Here is a 20,897-nt window from a genome sequence, read left to right as displayed (position 1 = left end):
ATGTAGATCAATAATCTGAGTTTACACATCAAATCTCGACCTAATAAGTTGACAGGGCACGATGGTGCATACAAGAATGAGTGCTGTATATTGATGTTTTTCCAGTTTACAAGGAGAGGAATTGTAAAAGGCTGATTTACTGGTGCACCTGAGACCCCAACCACCGTAACAGAATCAGCCGACAGGGGCTGGTTTGAACGAACACATGAGTATGTAGCACCAGAATCGACCAATAGAGTGTGAGTTATACCAGCAATATCACACTGTATCAGAGGTTCTGTGTTGATGGTAAAGTGCAACACTCCTGAGTCCGTGGGTGGAGGGCCCCGTCAGCATTGAGGGGGATCGCACCCATTCCACTGCTGCTGGAGGGCCATGTTTTCATGCTCTCCAGTATGGGGGTCCCAAGCCGGTCTTCCGAGTGTGGCTGGAGGGAAGACATCATGCGGGTATGGGCTTGGTCCAGCAACTGGGGCTGGCCCAGAAGCCATGTAGCCCCTTCCTCCACCCCTTTGGGGTCCCCCTCTTCTGTTTGGGTTTCCGTGTCCCCTTTCCCCATTTTGTGGCATTGAAAGGCAGTCACGTGCATAGTGACCGGGTTTTCCACAGTGGTAACAGTAGAATGAGGCTCCTCTTCCACCTCCTCCTCTTTGTCCTCCTCTTTGTCCTCCTCTTGGCAGATATGGGCTAGGCTGGTAAGGTGGAGCCTGGTAGGGTGGAAGCTGGGGAGTAGTAGGGTGAGGCATGGGACCTGGATATGGTGCAGGTTGCATCGCCATTACCTGAGCCGCCACTAGAGCTTGGATTAGTCCAGGCAGCACCACAGCCTGAGTTTTCTTCCCTTGCTTCTTTTCGATTGCTTCTTCGTCCTTTTCCTTCAGCTGGCGGCGGAGTAGCTGTTTCTGGAGCAGTTTTAATTCATCGTCTTCCGCTTCTGTACCCTGGAGATGTTTCGCGATAAAATGGCGGAGCTGTGCCTCCCATTGTGGACCTGGCATCTCTTCTAGCCCCACAACCTCATTTAATTTTCCGCGAACCTTTGAATGGAGGCCTCCAACAACCATGTTCCTCCACAGTGTCAGAGTGGTGGGAGAGGAGTCATGTGGTTCTCTAAAGGCGTCCATCCACACTTGTTGACATCTGTGTATGTATGCCGTGGCAGACTCGCTGCCGTCCCACTTACATGTTGCCACTGCTCCTTTGTCCACAGGGGTGGGGTACTTGCGGCGCAGTTCAGTGAACAGCTGGTTCCTGAAGCGGTCGAAAGGAAGAGTGGCCTGTGCTGTTGGTAGCACTCCAGCTGCATGAAGTAACTTCTGTGCACGGTGTGTGTCCAAACAGCGTCCCAATATAGCTTCCAAATCCCCTAGAGCCAGCACATGACCTGTGGTGAGGGCTTGGAACTTTCCTATCCAAGGGTCAGCTCCCGCTGTCAACGTTGGGAGGGATTGAGTCATGCCAGTGAGATCAGTGAAACTGAACGGTTGGAACGTGTGCATGCCTGGGGTTCCGATGACTGGTCGGAGGGGATACTGCCCCTTTGCTCCATCTTGTGGACGCTGTGCTGCAGTCATGGATCTAGTAACTCTTCCCTGAAGGGTTCCTGTGACGTGGTACCTGCCTTCGGGGTCACTACTTTCCGCTGCTGTGGTGTCTTCCCTTATGAGAGGCTGGTATGCCTGTCCGTTGTCGTCCTGCAGGTTTGTGGAAGTACCGGCCATCTAGTTGTGGGCTAGGGATTGGTGATCCTTCATCCCCAGATGATACAAACGGGTTGGTGTTGTGATTAGGGCCGGAAACGACGTGGCGTAGCCAGTCCCCTCCTGTGGTGCTCTCAGCCAAGGCTGCTGTCATCTCTGGCTCCCTCTTGTGGTCAGTCGATGGTGGTTCATGTTGGGACACCTGTTGGCGCGCTGCCGCTGGTCGGAGGATTGTCACTTGTACATCATCCTCTGCTGATGAGGGAGGTTGGCTTGCTGGTCCAGAGCATGGTGTTCCTGCACTCCTTCCTCTTTCGGTACCCGAGCGTGAGGTGTCCCCGCGCGCACTCCCCCCTCTTGAGGAAGGAGGAGACGGCAGCTCCAGCTCACGTCGGGCCCTTGAAGTGTCTCTCTGTCTCAGTCGTATTTCATGCATCTGCTCTTCCATGTTCTCTATTGCTGCTGTCAGCACTCCCATTGGTCCATTTAGCTGCATGTCCTCAACACGAATCACACTGCCTCGATTCAAATCCATGGTGATCTGTCCCTGTCCGGTGAGATGGCCTCCCTCTACTGTCAGCACTGGGCACTGCACTTCTGGTTGGGATGGGGCGGATGCTGCCACGTATGGTGGGGGCCGAGGTGGGAGGAGTGGGTATAAGGTATCTGCTGCCGCGGCTTCCTGTTGTTTGTCCACTTCTGCATTTGTGACCACCATTTGACAGGGGCCCCCGTCTCCCCTTTTGTGGTGTGTTCTTATCATCTCATCCACCGCTTTACTTCCCACTCTCCGCTCTTCTTCAGCCCTCTTTTGTGCTTGCTTGTTCTTAGAAAACACCCTGTTTTTCTGTTTTCCTGCTTCTTCGGCTTCTTCTACATTTGCCTCCATTTGACGTCTCATTTTTTCAATGTCTCCCCGTGCAGGGACAACATTTCCTGGGCGCATCCACCCTGCCTCAATCCATCTCCCTACCACTGTAACCCACACTTTCTCATCCTTCTTCCAACCTCCTGCCACTGTTCTGTCTTTTACTCTTTGTGTCAGGTAATCTCTATAGTCTTTGTAGGCTCCCATTTTTGGACTTTTTATGTAGGCTACTTCCTTTACCCTTTTTTTAACTCCGCTTCCTTTACACCGCTTTTCTAAGTCTGAATTTCATTCAATGCACCATCAACTTCCACCCTTCGTCAAATTTCTAATTCTACCTGTCGTATTACAACGCTTTTCCAACAATTTCTCAATCCTATTTGCTATCCAGATTCCCCATATGCCGATAACAAAGAAAAGGAGTACCGTCCCTACTGCTACGTGTATGTAAAATTTATCCCTTCCCTTAGTGTTAGAATCTCTTCCTGTATTGTTTCTGTGCGTTCTGGTGTCTGATGTGCGTGTGTGTGTTCTTGCCAAATTCACAGTGATACCATCCTTAGTCACAGGGGCCAAACAAATCCCTTCAGGTTGTTCCAGAGTGTCTAACTCCCAGTCACCTGTTCCGTTTTTTTCTATGGCGTGGAAAGACTTATGGTCCATATCCACCCATTTTACGAGTATACACTGCCGCCGTTTAACAATGCCCACACATATAACCCTTTGGATCGATTTCACATATGGTGTCCTGAACAAACCCGGTCCCGGAGGAAATCTCGCTTATTGTCCTATTCTATGGTCAAACACTGCCTAGGTAAACAATTATTCTCATGACTTTGTCTAGAATATCATGTGATCTGAACTACCTAGGTTCCTTGGGAAATTGCCACATCTGCATTTATATTTAATTCACCACCTTCTTATCTACTTAATACATATATACTTGACCCAAATCTCGACTTGTTTAACTCCGTGAGCGGACAATTGTGGCCTGGAATTCGGTTCTCGGGCCGTGAACAATCAGTGTGTATGGAGTACACCCGAGCCACTGATCTGAACAGCCGTAAAACCTACACAGTGTACACAATGAACTCCCACTGAGTCTCGCAACTCTTGATTTCTGTTAGGTCCATTCACTCGTGTTTTGTTTTTATCAATGACTGATATTCAACACCCATACTGCAGCAAAACAATCCTGTTAACTCTCAATTTGTTGCAATTATCTTTTACTTTTTACTCTTATTATTTACAGAATTATTGAACAATTCATACTCACTCTCAGTACTACTGATCAAAAATTTAGATTCCTATAGACAATATGCAGATTTACTGAAATAGGTTCTGCTTACCTTTTTTTGTTTTACAGCTGTTTGATCAGGTTCCCGAGGTGAGAAGAATGGCTCCTGGATGCCTCCCCTTCCGGGCGTCCCGTCCGTTTTGTCAGGAACTTTCTAATTACTTTTTTCTCTCGTCCACGCTCTCTCAGATCGTTTAAATAACCATCCTCTGCTACCAATTTGTTGAGGTGGACCGAGAATGAGACAAAACTCTATAATTCAGTTAAGCAATCATAACATTTATTTGATTTCTAACAGGAGTATTTTACCCAGCAATTAAACATGCATGGGCCTAGTAGCGCTGTAAAATCAACAACTAAAAGGCGCTTAAACAGAGTGCGCAGCAGAATTTATTGATTAAGCATCAGAACATGATTGGTTGTCTATTTGTTGGAGGCGGCTCTTGGTTTAGACTTTCTGAGGGCCTCATTGGAGCACAGGGAGGTCCACTCCCTCCAGGCTCACGGATTCCATCTCCTTCCTGAATCCCCTTCCTGTATACTCAATCAGTGTGTGTGTATGTTATGGTGTCAACGGACGCCGGGTTCAGTTAAGTGTCGTTGGCCATCAAGAGGTCACAACTGGGTCGCTCGCCCAACCGTCCTAGTTCCTGCCCAACCGTCCTAGTTCCTGTTTTCATATTAATCTCGAGGCTTAACCAGACATTGTTTTACTCTAATATCCTGTGGTTTGCGGAATAGGCCTTAAGCTGACCTTCAATGTGTCACTGTACTTCTTCTTTTGTACAGACAGACGCTAGAACGCTCTGTCTGGAGTATTTGACCTTCTTCAGTGTTTTCCACATACATTTCTAAGCAATGAGCACATTAACAGTGTGAGGTGTAACGTTTAATGCTTGTAAGTGTTTTGGGCCTATGTGTTGTCGTTTTCTTAATCAGTTATCAGTTATTATTCTCAACACCTCTCAGACTCGTGATTACTTAACCTTCCTCTTGTGTTAGGGTCGGCACCGACCCGTTTTAGGTTTTAAATGCTTAAAGGAACCACAAAAAATTTGTTTATTGCATCAAGGCTTTTTGACTTTGTCAGGAACCTCTATTTCAACAAAATAAAACAAAAACATTTTTTTTCGCTAAATTATAAAATGCTCTGGTTGAAATTATGACCTTTGTGTTGTTAGGGTCGGTTTCGACCCAGTTATAAAAATAATATTATAAAGCAATAATTAGAGCCAAAACTGAAATCATAAGTGCACCGTCAGCCAACACACTGACAGCCAGCTCCTCTCCCAATCATGTGAGCTTTAGGGGATTCTCATTTTGCCTTGTTATCCAGTATACCTGCACAAAAACAAAACAAACGAAGACGGATGTCCAGACATGTGAGGTCAATTCAGTATAGAGTTGGTGACTTGCAGAGTGCACATCTCCAATTTGCAGCATGCAAAAATGAAAAGATTTTCAGTGAGACAAGTTCTGGATCATATTTTTGGTGAAAATGAGGGAGAGGACATAGAGCAGCATAGCGAGACGGATGAGCAGGTTTCTGAGGAGGAAGACAATGTGGAGTAGCATCCAGAAGACACAGACACATCTGATGAGTCTGATGAGGAGGTCACCGGTGGTGAAGCTGCTCCCGCTGAAAGATACAAGTCCAAAAATGGTAAGATGTGTTGGAGCTCAGTACCTCATGATGTACATGGCAGGGCAGCTGCTGCAAATGTCATCAAAATGACCCCTGGAATCACAAGGTTTGCTGTGATGAGAGTCAGTGACATCAAGACATGTTTTGAGCTATTTATGCCATTGTCACTAAAAAGAGTCATCATTGCTATGACAAACCTTGAAGGAAAAAAAGTCCATGGCGACATGTGGAAAGACATTGATGAGGAATACCTGGATGCTTATATTGGTGTTCTTCTTATTGCTGGAGTGTACAGATCCTGCAATGAGGCCACTGATAGTCTCTGGGACGCATCGACAGGCAGAAATATTTTCCGGGCAACAATGTCACTTCAGACCTTTCAAATGATATCAAGAGTCCTCAGATTTGACAACAGAGATACCAGAGCAATATCTGACAAGCTTGCCCCCATTAGGGATGTCTGGGACAGATGGGTGCTGAAAAAAATACTTTTGAGCCTTTTTCTTGAAGTAAATATATATGGGTCGAAATTGACCCTAACACCATAGATGTTACTATAGTTAATAATATTAAAATGAAAAAATAAATAAAACAAATTTATTTAAGAGATGTGTTCTAATACCCCTCAGTAATAGTCAGGTAACACAACAACCTTTTATTTATTTATATGATTCTCTTGAGGTTCATTTTAACATTCTTTTAATTGAAATCGAGGGGTATACTGACAAAGAAAAGGCCCAGAGGCCCACACCAAAAATATTAAAACCAATATGTTCATGGATAAGGAAGCCTAACAAGGTAACCAAGAGATGAGAAACAAATTGGATGATAGATAATTGTTTTTAGTGTATTTTACAGCTGATTTAAGACACGGGTCAAAACCGACCCGTTAACATTAGAGATGGTAACAGAAAGCCAACACAGGAGGAAGGTTAATCTCTGACCCCTACCCACATGGTACACCGTCCCACGTGGTTCTAGCAGCCACCTCTCCGCCATTTTGGTCGCCGGTCTCTAGACTCACCATCTTGGCCTGTAGGCTCACACGCCCTATTGAGATTAACCACCATCACAGTTGAGTAGGCTCCCCCTCTCCCCCTTTCTTTACACACACACACACACACACACACACACACACACACACACACACACACACACACACACACACACACACACACCTACATGTGCATATATTGATACACATATCCTTACCCCACTTTATTCATTTGACTTTAGGTATTAGATATATAATTGTATGATAGTGTTTGTTGATTTTGATAGTACTTGATTTGATCATTTATTGTTTTGATTTAATAAACTCTGTTATATTTTAAAGAGCAGTCGTCTGTGATTACTTGTGCATGTGTGGGTAATAATAACTGGATGTAGTTGCCTGTGCTCGAACTTAAACCTTCACTTTCACTCTGAATGTGTAATAGTACTCAGACTATTGACATTGTGAGTGAACGCTAATTATGAGACTTAGTTTTATTGTTTGGTTATTGGTCCCTGTTCGCAGGGTGGTGCCCCGTTGTTATTAATAATCATTAATAATTGTTACTGACATTAATATTTCTATTGATGTCAAGAATTTAGTTTCTTAGATGCTGATAAACCAAACACGCTCCTCTTCCCAACAAGTTATATAAAGATCAACACCTGTACATTTGTCATGAACGGGTAAATTAGCTATAGAAATCAGTGTTTTTTTCGTACCAGGCTGTTTATTTTCTTTTTTTCTTTCTTTGTCACGAATTCCCCTTCATATTAGTTTGTTTTCATCCTGTCTGCTTGTTTAATTAACTCTCCTGTCATTTCAGATCCTACCATTCACACCTGATCACCTCACATTCCCCTCACCTGGTCCTCCACACGCATCTCACCTGCAGCCCATCCCCTCACTAGCCCTCACTATTTAGGTCCCCTCACTTGCACTTGTTCCCTGCCAGATTGGATTTTTGCCAGCCCCTTATTGGATTTGTTCGCCTGTTTGACTGACCTCCCGGTTTTGACCCTGCCTGAACTCAAGTAAAAGAACTAAACTTGTATTTTGTCTCCGAGTTGTGCTTTTGGGTTCAAGTATCTGTAATCCTTACATTCTTGAGTAAATGTACTTAGTTTCCACCATTTAGGTGATTGATTCGGGCAGAATAAAACAAATAAACCCTCAGACAGAAATCCGTTAACATGAGCATGATGTCACACTGGATAATGCAGTAAAATAAAATAACAAATTCCTTCTGATTATCACGCTGGCACCAGTCTTGAATAACAATAAAAACACATCTGCTGTCTGTCTTTGTTTGATTTTTCAGCATTATACACCACTGACATCATGTGTAGATCGCTCTATTATAGCTATTGGCTGGGGAAATAACATATAATACTTTTCACCTCTTGAAAAGTCAAAAGGCCCTTGACATCACCCTCACTTTAAAAGTGATTCAGTGTGGTAGTATTGGGCCGCTCAATAGTTTTTAGATGACTCCATTTATTTGATTGTAAAACACATACATCGTCCATCTGTATATTTATTTTCTCATCGCTGTGCTCAGTGACACTGTGATCACATGCAGCGAGTCCGCTCATTCTGCTCCATAAGAGAGATGTTGAAAACAGCTCAATAGTCTCTGACAAACAGCCAGGCTCCGTATAGCAGTGGGAGTGTCCCTGTGACACATACTGTAATGTATTTTAGTGGTGGCTCTTTGATTCTACTCTCTGTGATCTTGGTGTGCTAAATTAAATGGGCCATACGATAATTATGTCAAAGTCATTAAAGGTTGATGCCATCTGCATTCTTTTCAAGGTTTTTCCAGAGTCAGCCGTCAGCAAAAAACGGCGACGTAGGTTGGCAAAGTATGCCAATCAATAAGTTTATGAATATTGTGAACACTAGCACTAGCTGATCAACGTTAGCTGTGCAAAGTTTGGAAATTGCTGAAAGGGTTCATTTTTGTCAATGGAGTCTGTTGCTCTTGAAGAGAGCAATATAGCTTCAGTTCCCAGTCAGAAAGGGCTGTTTGACAGCAAGATGACCCTAACCCTAGCCATTGTTCTGACAACCCATTATTCCAAAACCTCAACAGTCAAATTCTGAAGGCCCCTTTCACCAAAAATATTGAATCTACCTGCAACAAACACAAGCACATGGATAATTATTATGCAAAATTACATATTTGGACCTTCCAGTCCAGATGTTTTGGGCTTTCTGCCAGAAATGGTCTGTTTTAACCTAAACCATGATCTTTTACGTAACTTAACATAGTTCTTTTTTTTTTGCCTAAACCTAAGGAGATTTCGTGCAGAAAGCCCAGAAGGCAAACTTGTCTTATATGTAAAACAATCGGGAAGTTCAAATGACGTCATTCTGCATAATAATAAACCATGTTTTAATACATAAGGAACACCACTGATAAGCTACAGAATGATATAAAAACCTAAAAAAAACAAAAAACTAACAGACCCTCCCTTTAAAACGTCTGAAATTCAATCAGACAAAATTACAGAAAAGTAATTAAGTTGTCTCAAAATATGATTTTTCATAGCAAAATTGGACATAAAACCCAAAGCCAACCCAATGTTAACAACTGTGCTTAATCTAATATACTGGACTGATTCTTTGATGTACTAATCAACCTATATGCTATAAAATATGTTTTGAATTGTGAGATATCTGCTCAAAAAGCCTTGTATGGAACCCACGTAAAAGCAATGTTACAACCTCATCAATTATGTTGCTATTTGTTCTTAAGAACAAGGGTGACTTATAACATGTCCCTTAACTCCTCCTTTTGTAAAAAAATATTTTTTCTTTACAGATAATAAAAAATAAAAAGACGCTGGAACTGCTCATCAATCAAAGATAAAGACATTGTGTTGAGTTAAAAGTTTATTTTTTGAAATTGGAAATAGCAGTTTGAACATTTTTTATACAACATATCAAGTATCAAGTCTCTCTCAAGGAACTTATCAGTGATTATTAGGTTATTGGATTATAAATATTATAGAAAAAATTACAACCAATTCAAGAATAATTTATTATTTTCTTGATGGTATAAATATATATTTGAACTTTAAAGAAGAAAAAACATTCACTTGCTTGTATTCTGAAATCAAGTCTATGCACTTGGATAGACATATTTTCATAATAAAATATTCTATATTAAAATCACATAAGTCAATTAAATACTTTTATGTTGTCAGACATAAAACATTTATGAAAAAACCTTTCTTAAAAAAATTTAAGAAAACTTACCTACGAACTCTGACCTATGGCTCAGTGGTAGAGCAGGATCGTCCTTCAATCAGAGGACGGGTTTGATCCCCTGCTTCGCTAGTCCACTAGTCCTGAGTCCCCATATTGCTCCCATAAAGCCTGCGGTGTATTAATGGGTGTAAATGGTTAGTTAGAGTCCTGATGGGCAGGTGGCACCTTGCATGGTAGCACCTACCATCAGTGTATGAATGGGTGAACATTATATATTATTGGAACAAAACTACTATTTCCTCTCTATATTAGCATATGTGGTTTTAAATATTTATAAAAAAAACATTAGTGGATCAAAATAGCTCCATACATGTAAACATATAGTCCAGTATATTTTTATGTATCGGACGTATCAATCAACGCTCACATATGTATACTGCTGCTATTGCTACTACCACTACTACTACTACTAGCACTACTGCGCCCAATAACAAACAATAAGATAATGTCGCACTACAAAATTGCCTACATCATGGGAAGATTTTTTGTATATAATATTAATGTACGCCTGTGCATCAGCAGTGTATAGATAACATTTCAACTGCATCCCTCTACTTTCATGTGCAGGCTTCCTCTGTCCTATTCAGCCTTCACACGTGTCACGTCGCTACAGCTTATATCACTTTTTAATGCCACCTCTAGGAACATCTATCTTACATGCACCTCAAGGGGCCGGCTCTGCGAAGGTAATTGGGCCCGGCCGCCAAAAGCATATGGAGGAGCGTTAATTTTAATGAAGTCTTAATGGTAATGCTAACAGTTTGGGTAAAAAATAATGATACTGGCATTACAAATGCCTCACCCTTTGGCTAGAGCTCAATTACGTGGCATTATACGATTGTGTTGACTGCCTTCCAACTCCCATCATACGGTGATAGAGAGCAGATGAACCAAAGAGTAGCATCTGCCAGGGTTCATTCAGCCTGCAAAAGAGCTTTTTGTTTGATGCTGAAGAAAAATGAAACCTTGTGTTTAATTGAAACATCTCAAAGGAAACAATCACCCTCAGAAGTCTTGAAAGACTGCTTGCTGCTAAATCTACATGTGAGAAATATATATGTGTGATTTCATGGTGATGACAGTGATGATTGACATGGACCTTTCAAAGCGCGGCCCACATCACATCTCTCTTCTAAGCTGACCGGACTCTTGCCAAAGGGATACACAATCCCTTCAGCTGTGGAATTCAATTTCCTGATCACTTTGTTATGATTATAATTACAGCATGTCCACGTGGTGAATGGATGACATCCAACACAGTTCAGTTAAGAACCCTCACATCAGAGGCAAAAGAAACGACCTGACATTTCCATAACGGCCGACTGCATAACAGTGCGAGTCGTTTTTTTCATTTATAGCGGTTGTCATTCTCCCGCTGCCCCCTTCAGCATCACAAATCCATTATTTCAGCCGGAAAAAACTCGTAATTCATAAACTCATTACAGAGGCTGTGAATTAAAGAGGCCTTTTGTGCAATTTCCTGATCAGGAGTGGCCTAGTTTTGAAAGTCAAGAACAGTTTCAAAAGCGCCTTTATTCCTCCAACTTCTCGAGATTCTTGCAGTGACTTTGAAAGGAGTTGGTATGTCCTAGTGTAACGGGGAAGTTGGGATCACACAGAGAGCTTGTTTGTTCCACTTAGTCACTTGTCACCTTGCTGCTATGAACAAGGCCCTTGTGCCACTCGGCCTTCTCCAGAGTACTGTCTCTTTCCACCAGTGAACCCACTTGATCACCACCTTGTGCTGCTGCTGCTGCCGCTCTCTGAGAGGAGTTGAGGGGGTTGAATGTGGTCTGCCTGGCAGCAGGGGGCAGGAGCGATCCTTATTTCCGCACCATGTGTAATCTCGGGCCTCCTATCTAATTTGGGGCGGGAGGTGCGGCAGGGAGAATGCCTTTAAGCGAGCTCCACTGCCTCTGTAGGCCCAGATGCATGCAGGGAAGGTCTGCTGCTCCCAAGGTCAGCCATCTGAGGAACCAGCACTGGCCGCCGCTCCTCTACCCTTTCCTCTGATGACTGCCGGACTAATTGGCTGTGGGTTTGTGTCTGCAGCGCTGAAAATGAAACTGAAGCGGGATGACAGCCCCTCTGGACCATCTAAGATGCAGCTTTGTTATAGGTCCCATATGGCAATTGTCAGAGCCGGGGCGGTTTGAGGGGAACTCTCCACATCCTATTTCATTAGCCTTGTCTGCTGTCGTGGATGAGAATGTAATGTGGTGGCAAAGTGCATCTCGCACACCCCTTCTAGCTGTCAGATCACCGCCAGAGCAAATAAGCTTAGTCATGGATATTGAGTTTTACTCCCTCACTCTCTTTTGTGTGCGCTGATTGATGGTGCGTAATCTATTAAGAGGATTTGGGCTGGTTTGGAAATTGAGGGCAGAAGAACCGCCTTTCTTAATGTCAAGATATTCTGGTCCGAGACTACAGGAAGAGGGAAGGCCAACTTCAGTGGTGATCTTGGAAAAACTCACCGGCTGTGAAAGCTGTTTGGTGGCAACGTGCAGTCTATGTCTCCGTCGATAAGCATTTCACAGAGGTGCTTGTCACAAAGCATGGAGGAGACATTCATTGCCACGGCATGGAAGTAACAGAGATTATATCCCTCCGCAACTTTAGCCCTTAGCCAAATAGGGCTGGGTTGCACCAACGAGGATTAATGGTCAAACCTGATTAAATCATGGTTTAACTTTGAATCAGATGGCACCAAACTTAAAAGCTAGCTTGAAATTACGAACGATTCAATTTAAACCTCTCTTTCAATGCCAGTTTAGTTTTTACTCTAGACCTAGATTAAAGGTGCTAAATTTGATATTCAGAGCTGTAATAAAGCAGCAAACAACTATTGACTCTGAAAAGATATAGTCGACAAATGTGTACCTGAGCAGAGAATGAAGTCACTCTTCCTCTGTGTGTGTTGTAATCTCAGTTTTTTCTTTACAGAGCGCGCTTTTAGTGCATTTAGCTAACGGCCGCCGCTCTGCTCTGTTCTCATACGGCAGTTACAGCTGATGAGGGCCGATGGAATCGTTGCAGAGAGGTAGCATCCTCAACGGGGTTCCCCCTCAATTTAACATTGTCAGCTCTGCCAGCACCTTTGCCGTGGTTTGCACCATTAGCTAGAAGCCGCCGGCTCTGCTGTTTTATGTTGACAGCCAGTGTCTTATTTAGCACCTTCAAATTTCATTATTTTGCAAACCTTTAAATCTTAAAACTTTAAAACTACACTTGAGGAGGTTTAACTTTTAAAATGGCTGCCCTTTTGATTCCATGAAGAAAGGTAATGAACAGACTCAACCCAGTTGAGTTTTATGATGCTGCTGCTGAACTTTTCTAAAGATACCGGTTCAGCAAGGATACTGTTATGGAGCTGAACAGGAAGATTGCACCAACAAGCAGTCTCTTTTTTCCTTCCCTGTGAAAAAAAAGTTTTGTTCTTTACTTTTTGCTTTTTTCCGTCACTTCTGTATTCTCTTCCAGATGTAAGGAAACATCAATCCAAACCACATTGACTGGTTTAATGCAGTCTTGGATTTACAGTTTATTTACAGTATTAATCAGGTAGAATACTTCCTGGCACAACTAGGTAAACAAGACTGTGGGACACAAGGGAGTAACAACTGATCGAGGAAACAAGAAAGACATTTTACTGTTAAAGGAAAGGTGCACATTTCTTTAAGTCTATCATAAAACAATATTGCCATGGCCAAATAGACAATGAACCAGTCAATCAGTCATCTCTTCTCCTGTTTACTTGCCAGAAAAAGATCCCGTTTTTGGGAAATTTCAATGAAAGTAATAGGGGACAAAATCCACAATCCTCATTCAAACTCAAAAATGTATTCCAAAGTTTAGCTGAGGCTAATATGATGGCCTCAGGAGTCTAAGTTCGACAAATCAAAGTATTTTCCAAAGTTAGTCTTTTTAGTATGTGCTTCCACTGACAGTGGACAGGGTTTCCTTGCTGAGCCATGACAGCCATAAGGGACTGCAACTAAGTAATTGACTTTGGAAGATCCCCACTTGATTTGTCAAATTCTGACTACGAGAGTCTCCTATTAGTTTCACCGAAACTTAAAATTGCACTTTTGCACAGAACAAGGACTGTGGATTTGTTCACTTACTTTCAGATTGCTTTAAGAGGTGATGTCATCAGGCATGAGCAGGAGAAATGGTTACAGCGACCAACAATCCGTTTCTTGTACAGTATACATGGGTGTAATGGCCTGACCTAAAAAGAAACATACCAGCCACTGAGGGGCTTCTATATCAGTGCTTAACTAATATATTTGTACACCATCATGTCCATTCACAGAGTAGACGGTGACCACACTTACCACTCAACTTTCATGCACACAAACAAATAGCTCAACGGTATGCTACACAGTATGGCTACATGTCACAGTCAAAAACGAGGAAAAGGGGAATTACTACGAGTGAACACATACTTCATATACATACAATACAAAAATAGCTCATTACATAGAAGTATTGCAATACGATAAAAAGAGAACATATCCTTTATGAATTTTTTGTAATTTCTGGGTAACTCCTTTATTCTTTATTGTAGCTGGTGTGACTTTTTTCTACTACTGGAGGCAAATATGTGCTGGTCCTTTTATTCCAGCCACCTTGACCAACACCCGACCATGTAAGAAATACGGGCCCTGTAACTTGCAGCTGGCCTTTGGAAAACTACAAGAAAAAACAATAATCGTTTTGATGAGACAAGTCTGAGGGAGGATTCATCTTTGTTGTTTTGCTCCTTATTGCATTTCTTTTTTTTGTGTAAAATGGTTGTGAACTGTTGGCTTCCAAGAGTTTGATGAGAAAGCATGGTAATGATTTGGCGGTGGAATCAACCCTCGGGAGTGGGCAGCCGTGACAGCTGGGAGAGAGTGTGTGTTTTGGTGTGGGCATGGTGAATGTCAGGCAGATGTAGAGGGAAGCCCATCAAAGTGGACCAGGACTATTGTTATTCATCTTTCATTGCAACGTCCACGGACCTCAAGGTCCTCTCCAGCTTTTTAACCAGTGGACGCATGGAGACGCAAAAAAAAAGGTAAACAAAGAGGACGGCACACGTGTGTTCAGCCTGTCATATAAAATTTACTCAGAAACATTAAGGGTTAAAGATAAACAAAAAATGCACAAATGAAAGAGGATATTTATTCATCAAATAATTGATTTTGTCATTGAAGCCGTTTTGACAAAAACAAGTAAATAGATTATCTGAAGTTACCTCCATCTTGTGAGGAAAGAGCCTGGAAGACGTTCAAATCAGGGAGTACAAAGTAAATACCCACAGTTATACATCATATTGTTTGTCGTTGTCATGGTAACGTGATATGTTGCAGCAAAGTGCTGTCCCTTTCGGTATTTAGACTATTTCAAGCCCTCACAGTCTCTCACACTCAACCATTTAACAGGGGACGTCCTTGAGGGTTCAGGGTTTAAGGCCTCAGGGGGGACATTGGGATTGGGCCACTCCGACTTTGTGCTCAAGGTGGCCATTTTTGGGAGCGGTTATTTCACCTTCACTAATCAGAAGTTACTGACATCATTTTCGGTTGAAACGGTTCAGTAGCAGCTTCTAACATCACTTAGTTGAGTATCTTTTCAGTCAAAGAAATGAACTAATTTAATTGCCATTATTTCTATTAAAGCTGTGTTAAATGGTTTACGGGTAACTTTGAGGGCAGTGGAGCAAGCTGAAAAAAACAGCTTTGACAAATGATCACCCTGTAAAGTTCATATGGAAACTGTATCAGAAAAAATAGTTGCCACAGAGAAACACTTGGAGCTGGTTTTCTAGCCACCTCACTAATGAAAGTCCTATATTTGCTCTCCTTTTAGCTCCGGTCTCCTGAGGGGAATATCTGATCTTTAACTGCTAGCTAGTTTGCCATGTGACTTTTTAATAAAAGTAAAACAATGAGCTGAAAGAAGCTCAATCGCTCCATAGAATTGAGGACAACTGATCTCCTAAAAACGAGGGAAACGTGTTGTCTCCCGGATAACATTTGTTTTAAACAAATCCTAATACAACCATAGATCGTGAAAGGCCACATAGCAGTCGGGGGTCAAGACAGGACTTTCACCCAGGAGGTTTGTGTCCCACGTGAAACCGAAAGTCAGTGTTGACTTAATTTATGTCCTGAAATTATCTAATCTAACAAACATACATATTGTAAGCCAAACCATGATGCTTTACTAAACCTAACGAAGTAGTTTTGTTGCATTTTTGTTTTGTTTCAATTTACATGAATCAGGTGTTTGCGCCCATAATCTGGGACAAAAAGAGTTCCCCTCAATATCCAATTTAGAATGCAGTTTTGTTGTATCGGAACATCATTTTGTAGGAGACAGGGTTCAATTAAAAGGAGCTGCAGAGTCTGTGATAATTATCTGTGGGTTTGTCTCTCAGGGCAATCCATTTTACTTTTCACACAGTGTGAAAAATATCAAGGATCGGACCCCCGAGACCCATTGACTTGACACTTCAGACTGCCTGAAAGTCACTACAATCACATGACAATTATTTGTCACTTGCAGTTGTTACTAAAATGTCTTTCAAAAGCTTACTAATGCCCAGCAGTTGTCATTATTCAAACTGCAAAACATTTATTCACAAAAATGAAAAGCGAGTGTGAGAGCCGATTTTCCATCGGAAATGACACAGCCAGCCAGAGCTGCGAAAGGTTGGCATAGCGCGGGACCCCCAGATCGCCACCGGCTATTTCCCACACTGATTACATATAATCATTTGACTCATTGTTCACAACAAAATATAATCATTAGTGCAGCTGTATGTGGACTTCCAACAAACTGTACAGCTGCGTTGATTTCATTCCCACTTGCTGCCATCTTTGTGGCAATTTTTCGGCAGCTGTTTTTCTGGCTCAGCCAGATGACGTCCCTATTAGCACCTTTAGTCGAGCTTGGTCATTTCTCAACAGGGGGAAACATCAGTGAGCACAACACCAGACCATTTTAAACTGATGAAAAAAAATCAATGTGTTTTGGGATTCAGAGGTCTAGAACCAGGCAAGTTTGAAAGACAGCGTTGTTATTTTTTATCTTAGTAATAGTTCATTCATAATACCATGTAATGTAGTATCATTATTGTGTACGCAAGTATCTGATCCAATCAAGATACTGATTTTAAAGTATTGTAGCGACCCTGTACAGTAAGAGCTGGTAGTAAAGGGGTCAGGCTGTCACCTCCCTCTCTCTGGCCAATCACGAGACGCACTGTACACGCACTGTTAGTCAAGGTGATTGGTAGAGCAGAGGGGAGGAAAGGGTTACCTGTTCTGTGTCGGGAGCTAGTCAAGGTCGTTAGACCGGAACCAACAAAGAAGAGAGTTGATGAAAAACGGTACGAAGACTGATAATGTTCGCTGGAGTTGCTCGGCACTATTGTTGACGGTTTCTGTTAATAAACCTCTTACAAGGACTTCACTCTATCTCCGACTCATAAGTGGAACATTACAGTATTTAAAAAATTAGTTTTGGTCAAAAAAAATCACATCAAATGTGTCACGGGAGTTTAGGATCAGGACCCAACAGCAACCACAGGACACAGAATCCGGTACAAACAGATAGTGGTCCGACATTGCAGGCCGGATCGACGGTGTGATTCCCGTGGATCGGCAGGCATATCGACGGTGTGATGTCCCGTGGATCGACACTGGAGGGCAGGCATATCGACGGTGTGATGTCCTGTGGATCGACACCGGAGGGCAGGCATATCGAAGGTGTGATTCCCGTGGATCGGCACCGGAGGGCAGGCATATCGAAGGTGTGATTCCCGTGGATCGACACCGGAGGGCAGGCAGATCGATGGTGTGATTCCCGTGGATCGACACCGGAGGGCAGGCAGATCGATGGTGTGATTCCCGTGGATCGACACCGGAGGGCCGGCAGATCGACGGTATGATTCCCGTGGATCGACACCGGAGGGCAGGCAGATTAACAGGCACTCTACACCCGTAGCAGAGAGGAGAGAGATTAGTAGTGATGTGACCTTTCGTGCCGAGGCTTCGAAGCTTGTGTCGATGACGTATGTGGTGACGTTCGAAGCCTCGCGAACCAGCCGTACCACGTGACTGATTCAGGAATGGTTCACGGGTTTGGCGTGCGATTCGAAATAAAAGGGGCAGCGAAACGCAATGGATCCCCGGTCACATTTTGTGTACTTAGGACTTTATTGCTCGTTTGTTTACAAACTACTCGAGCTTCTTTTTTCTGCGATGGAATCAGCAAGAAAGAGGAGATTTTCCCCTGTCTGGGAACATTTTGAGCTGATCTCTCATAATAAGCTCAGCACTGTGGAAAAGTTGATATTTTTAAATGAAAATGAATAAAATGTTTTACGTGTTACATGTTGTCCCTAGTAACATAAGCACAGTCACAAACCACGTTACAGAGGTTGACACACAACGGGTCAGACAGGGATCCTGATAAAATGGAATTCAAATCAAACAATCAAGCTTACTCATTTCTACAAAAGACAAAATAAATGTATTCTTCAATTACAGTGACTTTGCAGAACTTTTTAACCCTGCCAGGCTATTTTAGGAAAGTGAAAGAACAAAAACTTACCAAAAACAAAAATAAATGTAGACTTTTTTTGTTCCCATGAGAACCAATGAATAACTTTGCCTATGATGACTAATCCTTGACTAAAAAGACATTCTGCTGAAGGTCAAAGTCATCTTCATAAGAACAGGCGGGGTAGATACTAGAAGGTACCCACATAGGTTGGAGTTTGATTTTATTTTTATATGTAAATAAGGTAATTTATAAAAAATGTGGAAGCATAGTGAAGCATCTGCAAAAACCCACAAAAATAGCTGCTGGCAAATGTTATCCATCTTTTTTTCATCTATTATTTGCTTTTACCTTGACCCTTGTAGAGAGGGCACTCGCGGCACAATCTGTCTGATAACTACCATCTGTTGTCAAGTGCATCTGTGGACTTGAATTCAACCCCACGAATCTCAGGAAGGGCTTGCACCAAACTGTGCAATCCATCCGTCAGAGTTGAATAAAAAAGAGAAACACAGAAATAAAGTCAAACATAATAGACATCATAATATGCTTTTCCCCATCATGTATGCAATTACTGTGTCATAGTTTAAATGAAAACCATTAGAAGGAAAATTCTTCTTTTTTTAATAAGTAAATGATTTGATTTTCACTGTGACATATGAATTAAATAATATCATAGAAAACATGTTTTTAAATTTTCCAAATATAGGTTGGGGTCAGAACAATCGGTGGGTCTTTAAATGAATACAATCCACAATTGGCTAACCCCCTATCTAGACTGCAATGGCCTGTAAGGCGTCGTAAAACACACTTTATTTTAAATGAAAAAAAAAACAAGCGGCGATGTATGCAAGCAATCAGCTCAACATTGACATATAGGACACGGCATACAATCTTGCCAAAAACATAATTCAACTCAATAAGCTGTCTGCCTTGCAGCAGCGGTTGAGTTGCGGCAGGGACAGCAATGTGTGTACTGGTAGTTCCGTCTGCCGTTAGCAGTTAGCCAAACACACCATCCAAAGCAATATAAGTGAGCCGAAGGACAGCAGAGATGTACACACCAGTGTGTGTTCTGGGAGTTCCGTTAGCCATCAGTCAAACACACCGCAAACAGTCAAGAATAGTGAGTGTAGGCAGTCAGTGGCAGTATTAAACAGATAAAAGGTGTTTTGAGAGCGTGTGAGTCACCGCACTCACGAGAGGTCCTTAAGCATTCAGCCATAACTAGGCACCCGATATATTGTGCAGTTTGCTGCAGCACAATGCGTGATTAGCCTTGTACAGACAACGAGGTGCCCACACACTCACTCACGGCTAAACGCACACACATCACTGGAAGGTTAAGGAATACTGTGACACTTGATGTCGTTCTGGCCAATGAAAAACATGATGATAAACCATTTTTACGAATAAAGACATCCATTTTGCTTGCTTACTCCATAATGCATTTACAGTTACATTTTCATAAAAAACAAATGCAATGCCCACTTTTTGTATTAACCACTACATAAGGTAATGATTCATTTAAAAATGTGAGGGAAATTTATTACATATTGTGTTCAGGCTGTTTATTACAAAATGCAGCGGATTATTACAAAATGTGGGTTTTATTATTTAATGAAGTACATTGTATTATATTTTCTCAAGTTATCACTTAATGCTTTTTTGTATTGTGTCATTACAGTAGCTTTAAGTTAAAAAAGTGTGCCTTCTAACGCTCTGCTTTCATCAGTAATTGTGCATTTCTATCTACCTTGCACACATTTATTAGCATTAGCTAATCCCCCTCTATTAAACCACTGTTAGCTACTGCTACATAGCTAATCTGTCAACATGTACTGATAATTCTGCCAAGAAGATCCAGAGATCCCTCTGTTTCAACAGTTTCCTGTACCACAATCAATGTATTAAAACTACAGTCAATCATAAATGTAACCAAATGTACAGTCATTATTGTCCTCAGGGTGACAGGCTATATCTCATGGCTGCCATCTGTGGCACTAAAGTTGTGTCCATGTCATATAAAAGTTGTCGCAAATCGAGTTTCAATAAATAGTGAACTACAAAGGTGGAATTACGACTGGGACACTTGGCACTTAATAGTATGGAAGTGCCTTAAAACAGCATTTCAATTTTTCACACAACCAACTCTGCAATCATGAGCCCGTCTCGATAACGTGAACGCTCCAAAGTCATTCGCGTGGGAATTGTGTACCATCATTGCCATATAACATGAAAGTGGTTCTGAACTGATCCCGCCTAAAGTTGTGATCGGACAGCTGATTTGAACATACCTTCATTTAAAGTTTACTATGCAGGATTTTCCTAAAAGAAAAATTATTATAACTATTACAAAAGTAATCCTTCTCAATCAACTATAAGTGTTATCTGCAGGAACCTTGCCCTCTGCTTGCATTTTCTTATTTTCTTCCTATTTTGCTGTCCTCAGGACGTTACCGGGTGTTGGCCTTTTGGCACTGTCTTTTTAGCCCCCACGCATCCAAGCGGAAGCTATGAAAATGGTAGACACAGCACCAGAAACAAGGCAAATACAG

The sequence above is a fragment of the Anarhichas minor genome, unplaced genomic scaffold, assembly GCF_050575085.1.
Source record: "Anarhichas minor isolate MPS153535 unplaced genomic scaffold, ASM5057508v1 ptg000025l, whole genome shotgun sequence".
Classification (NCBI taxonomy): domain Eukaryota; kingdom Metazoa; phylum Chordata; class Actinopteri; order Perciformes; family Anarhichadidae; genus Anarhichas; species Anarhichas minor.
Note: the sequence above shows the minus strand (reverse complement) of the source record.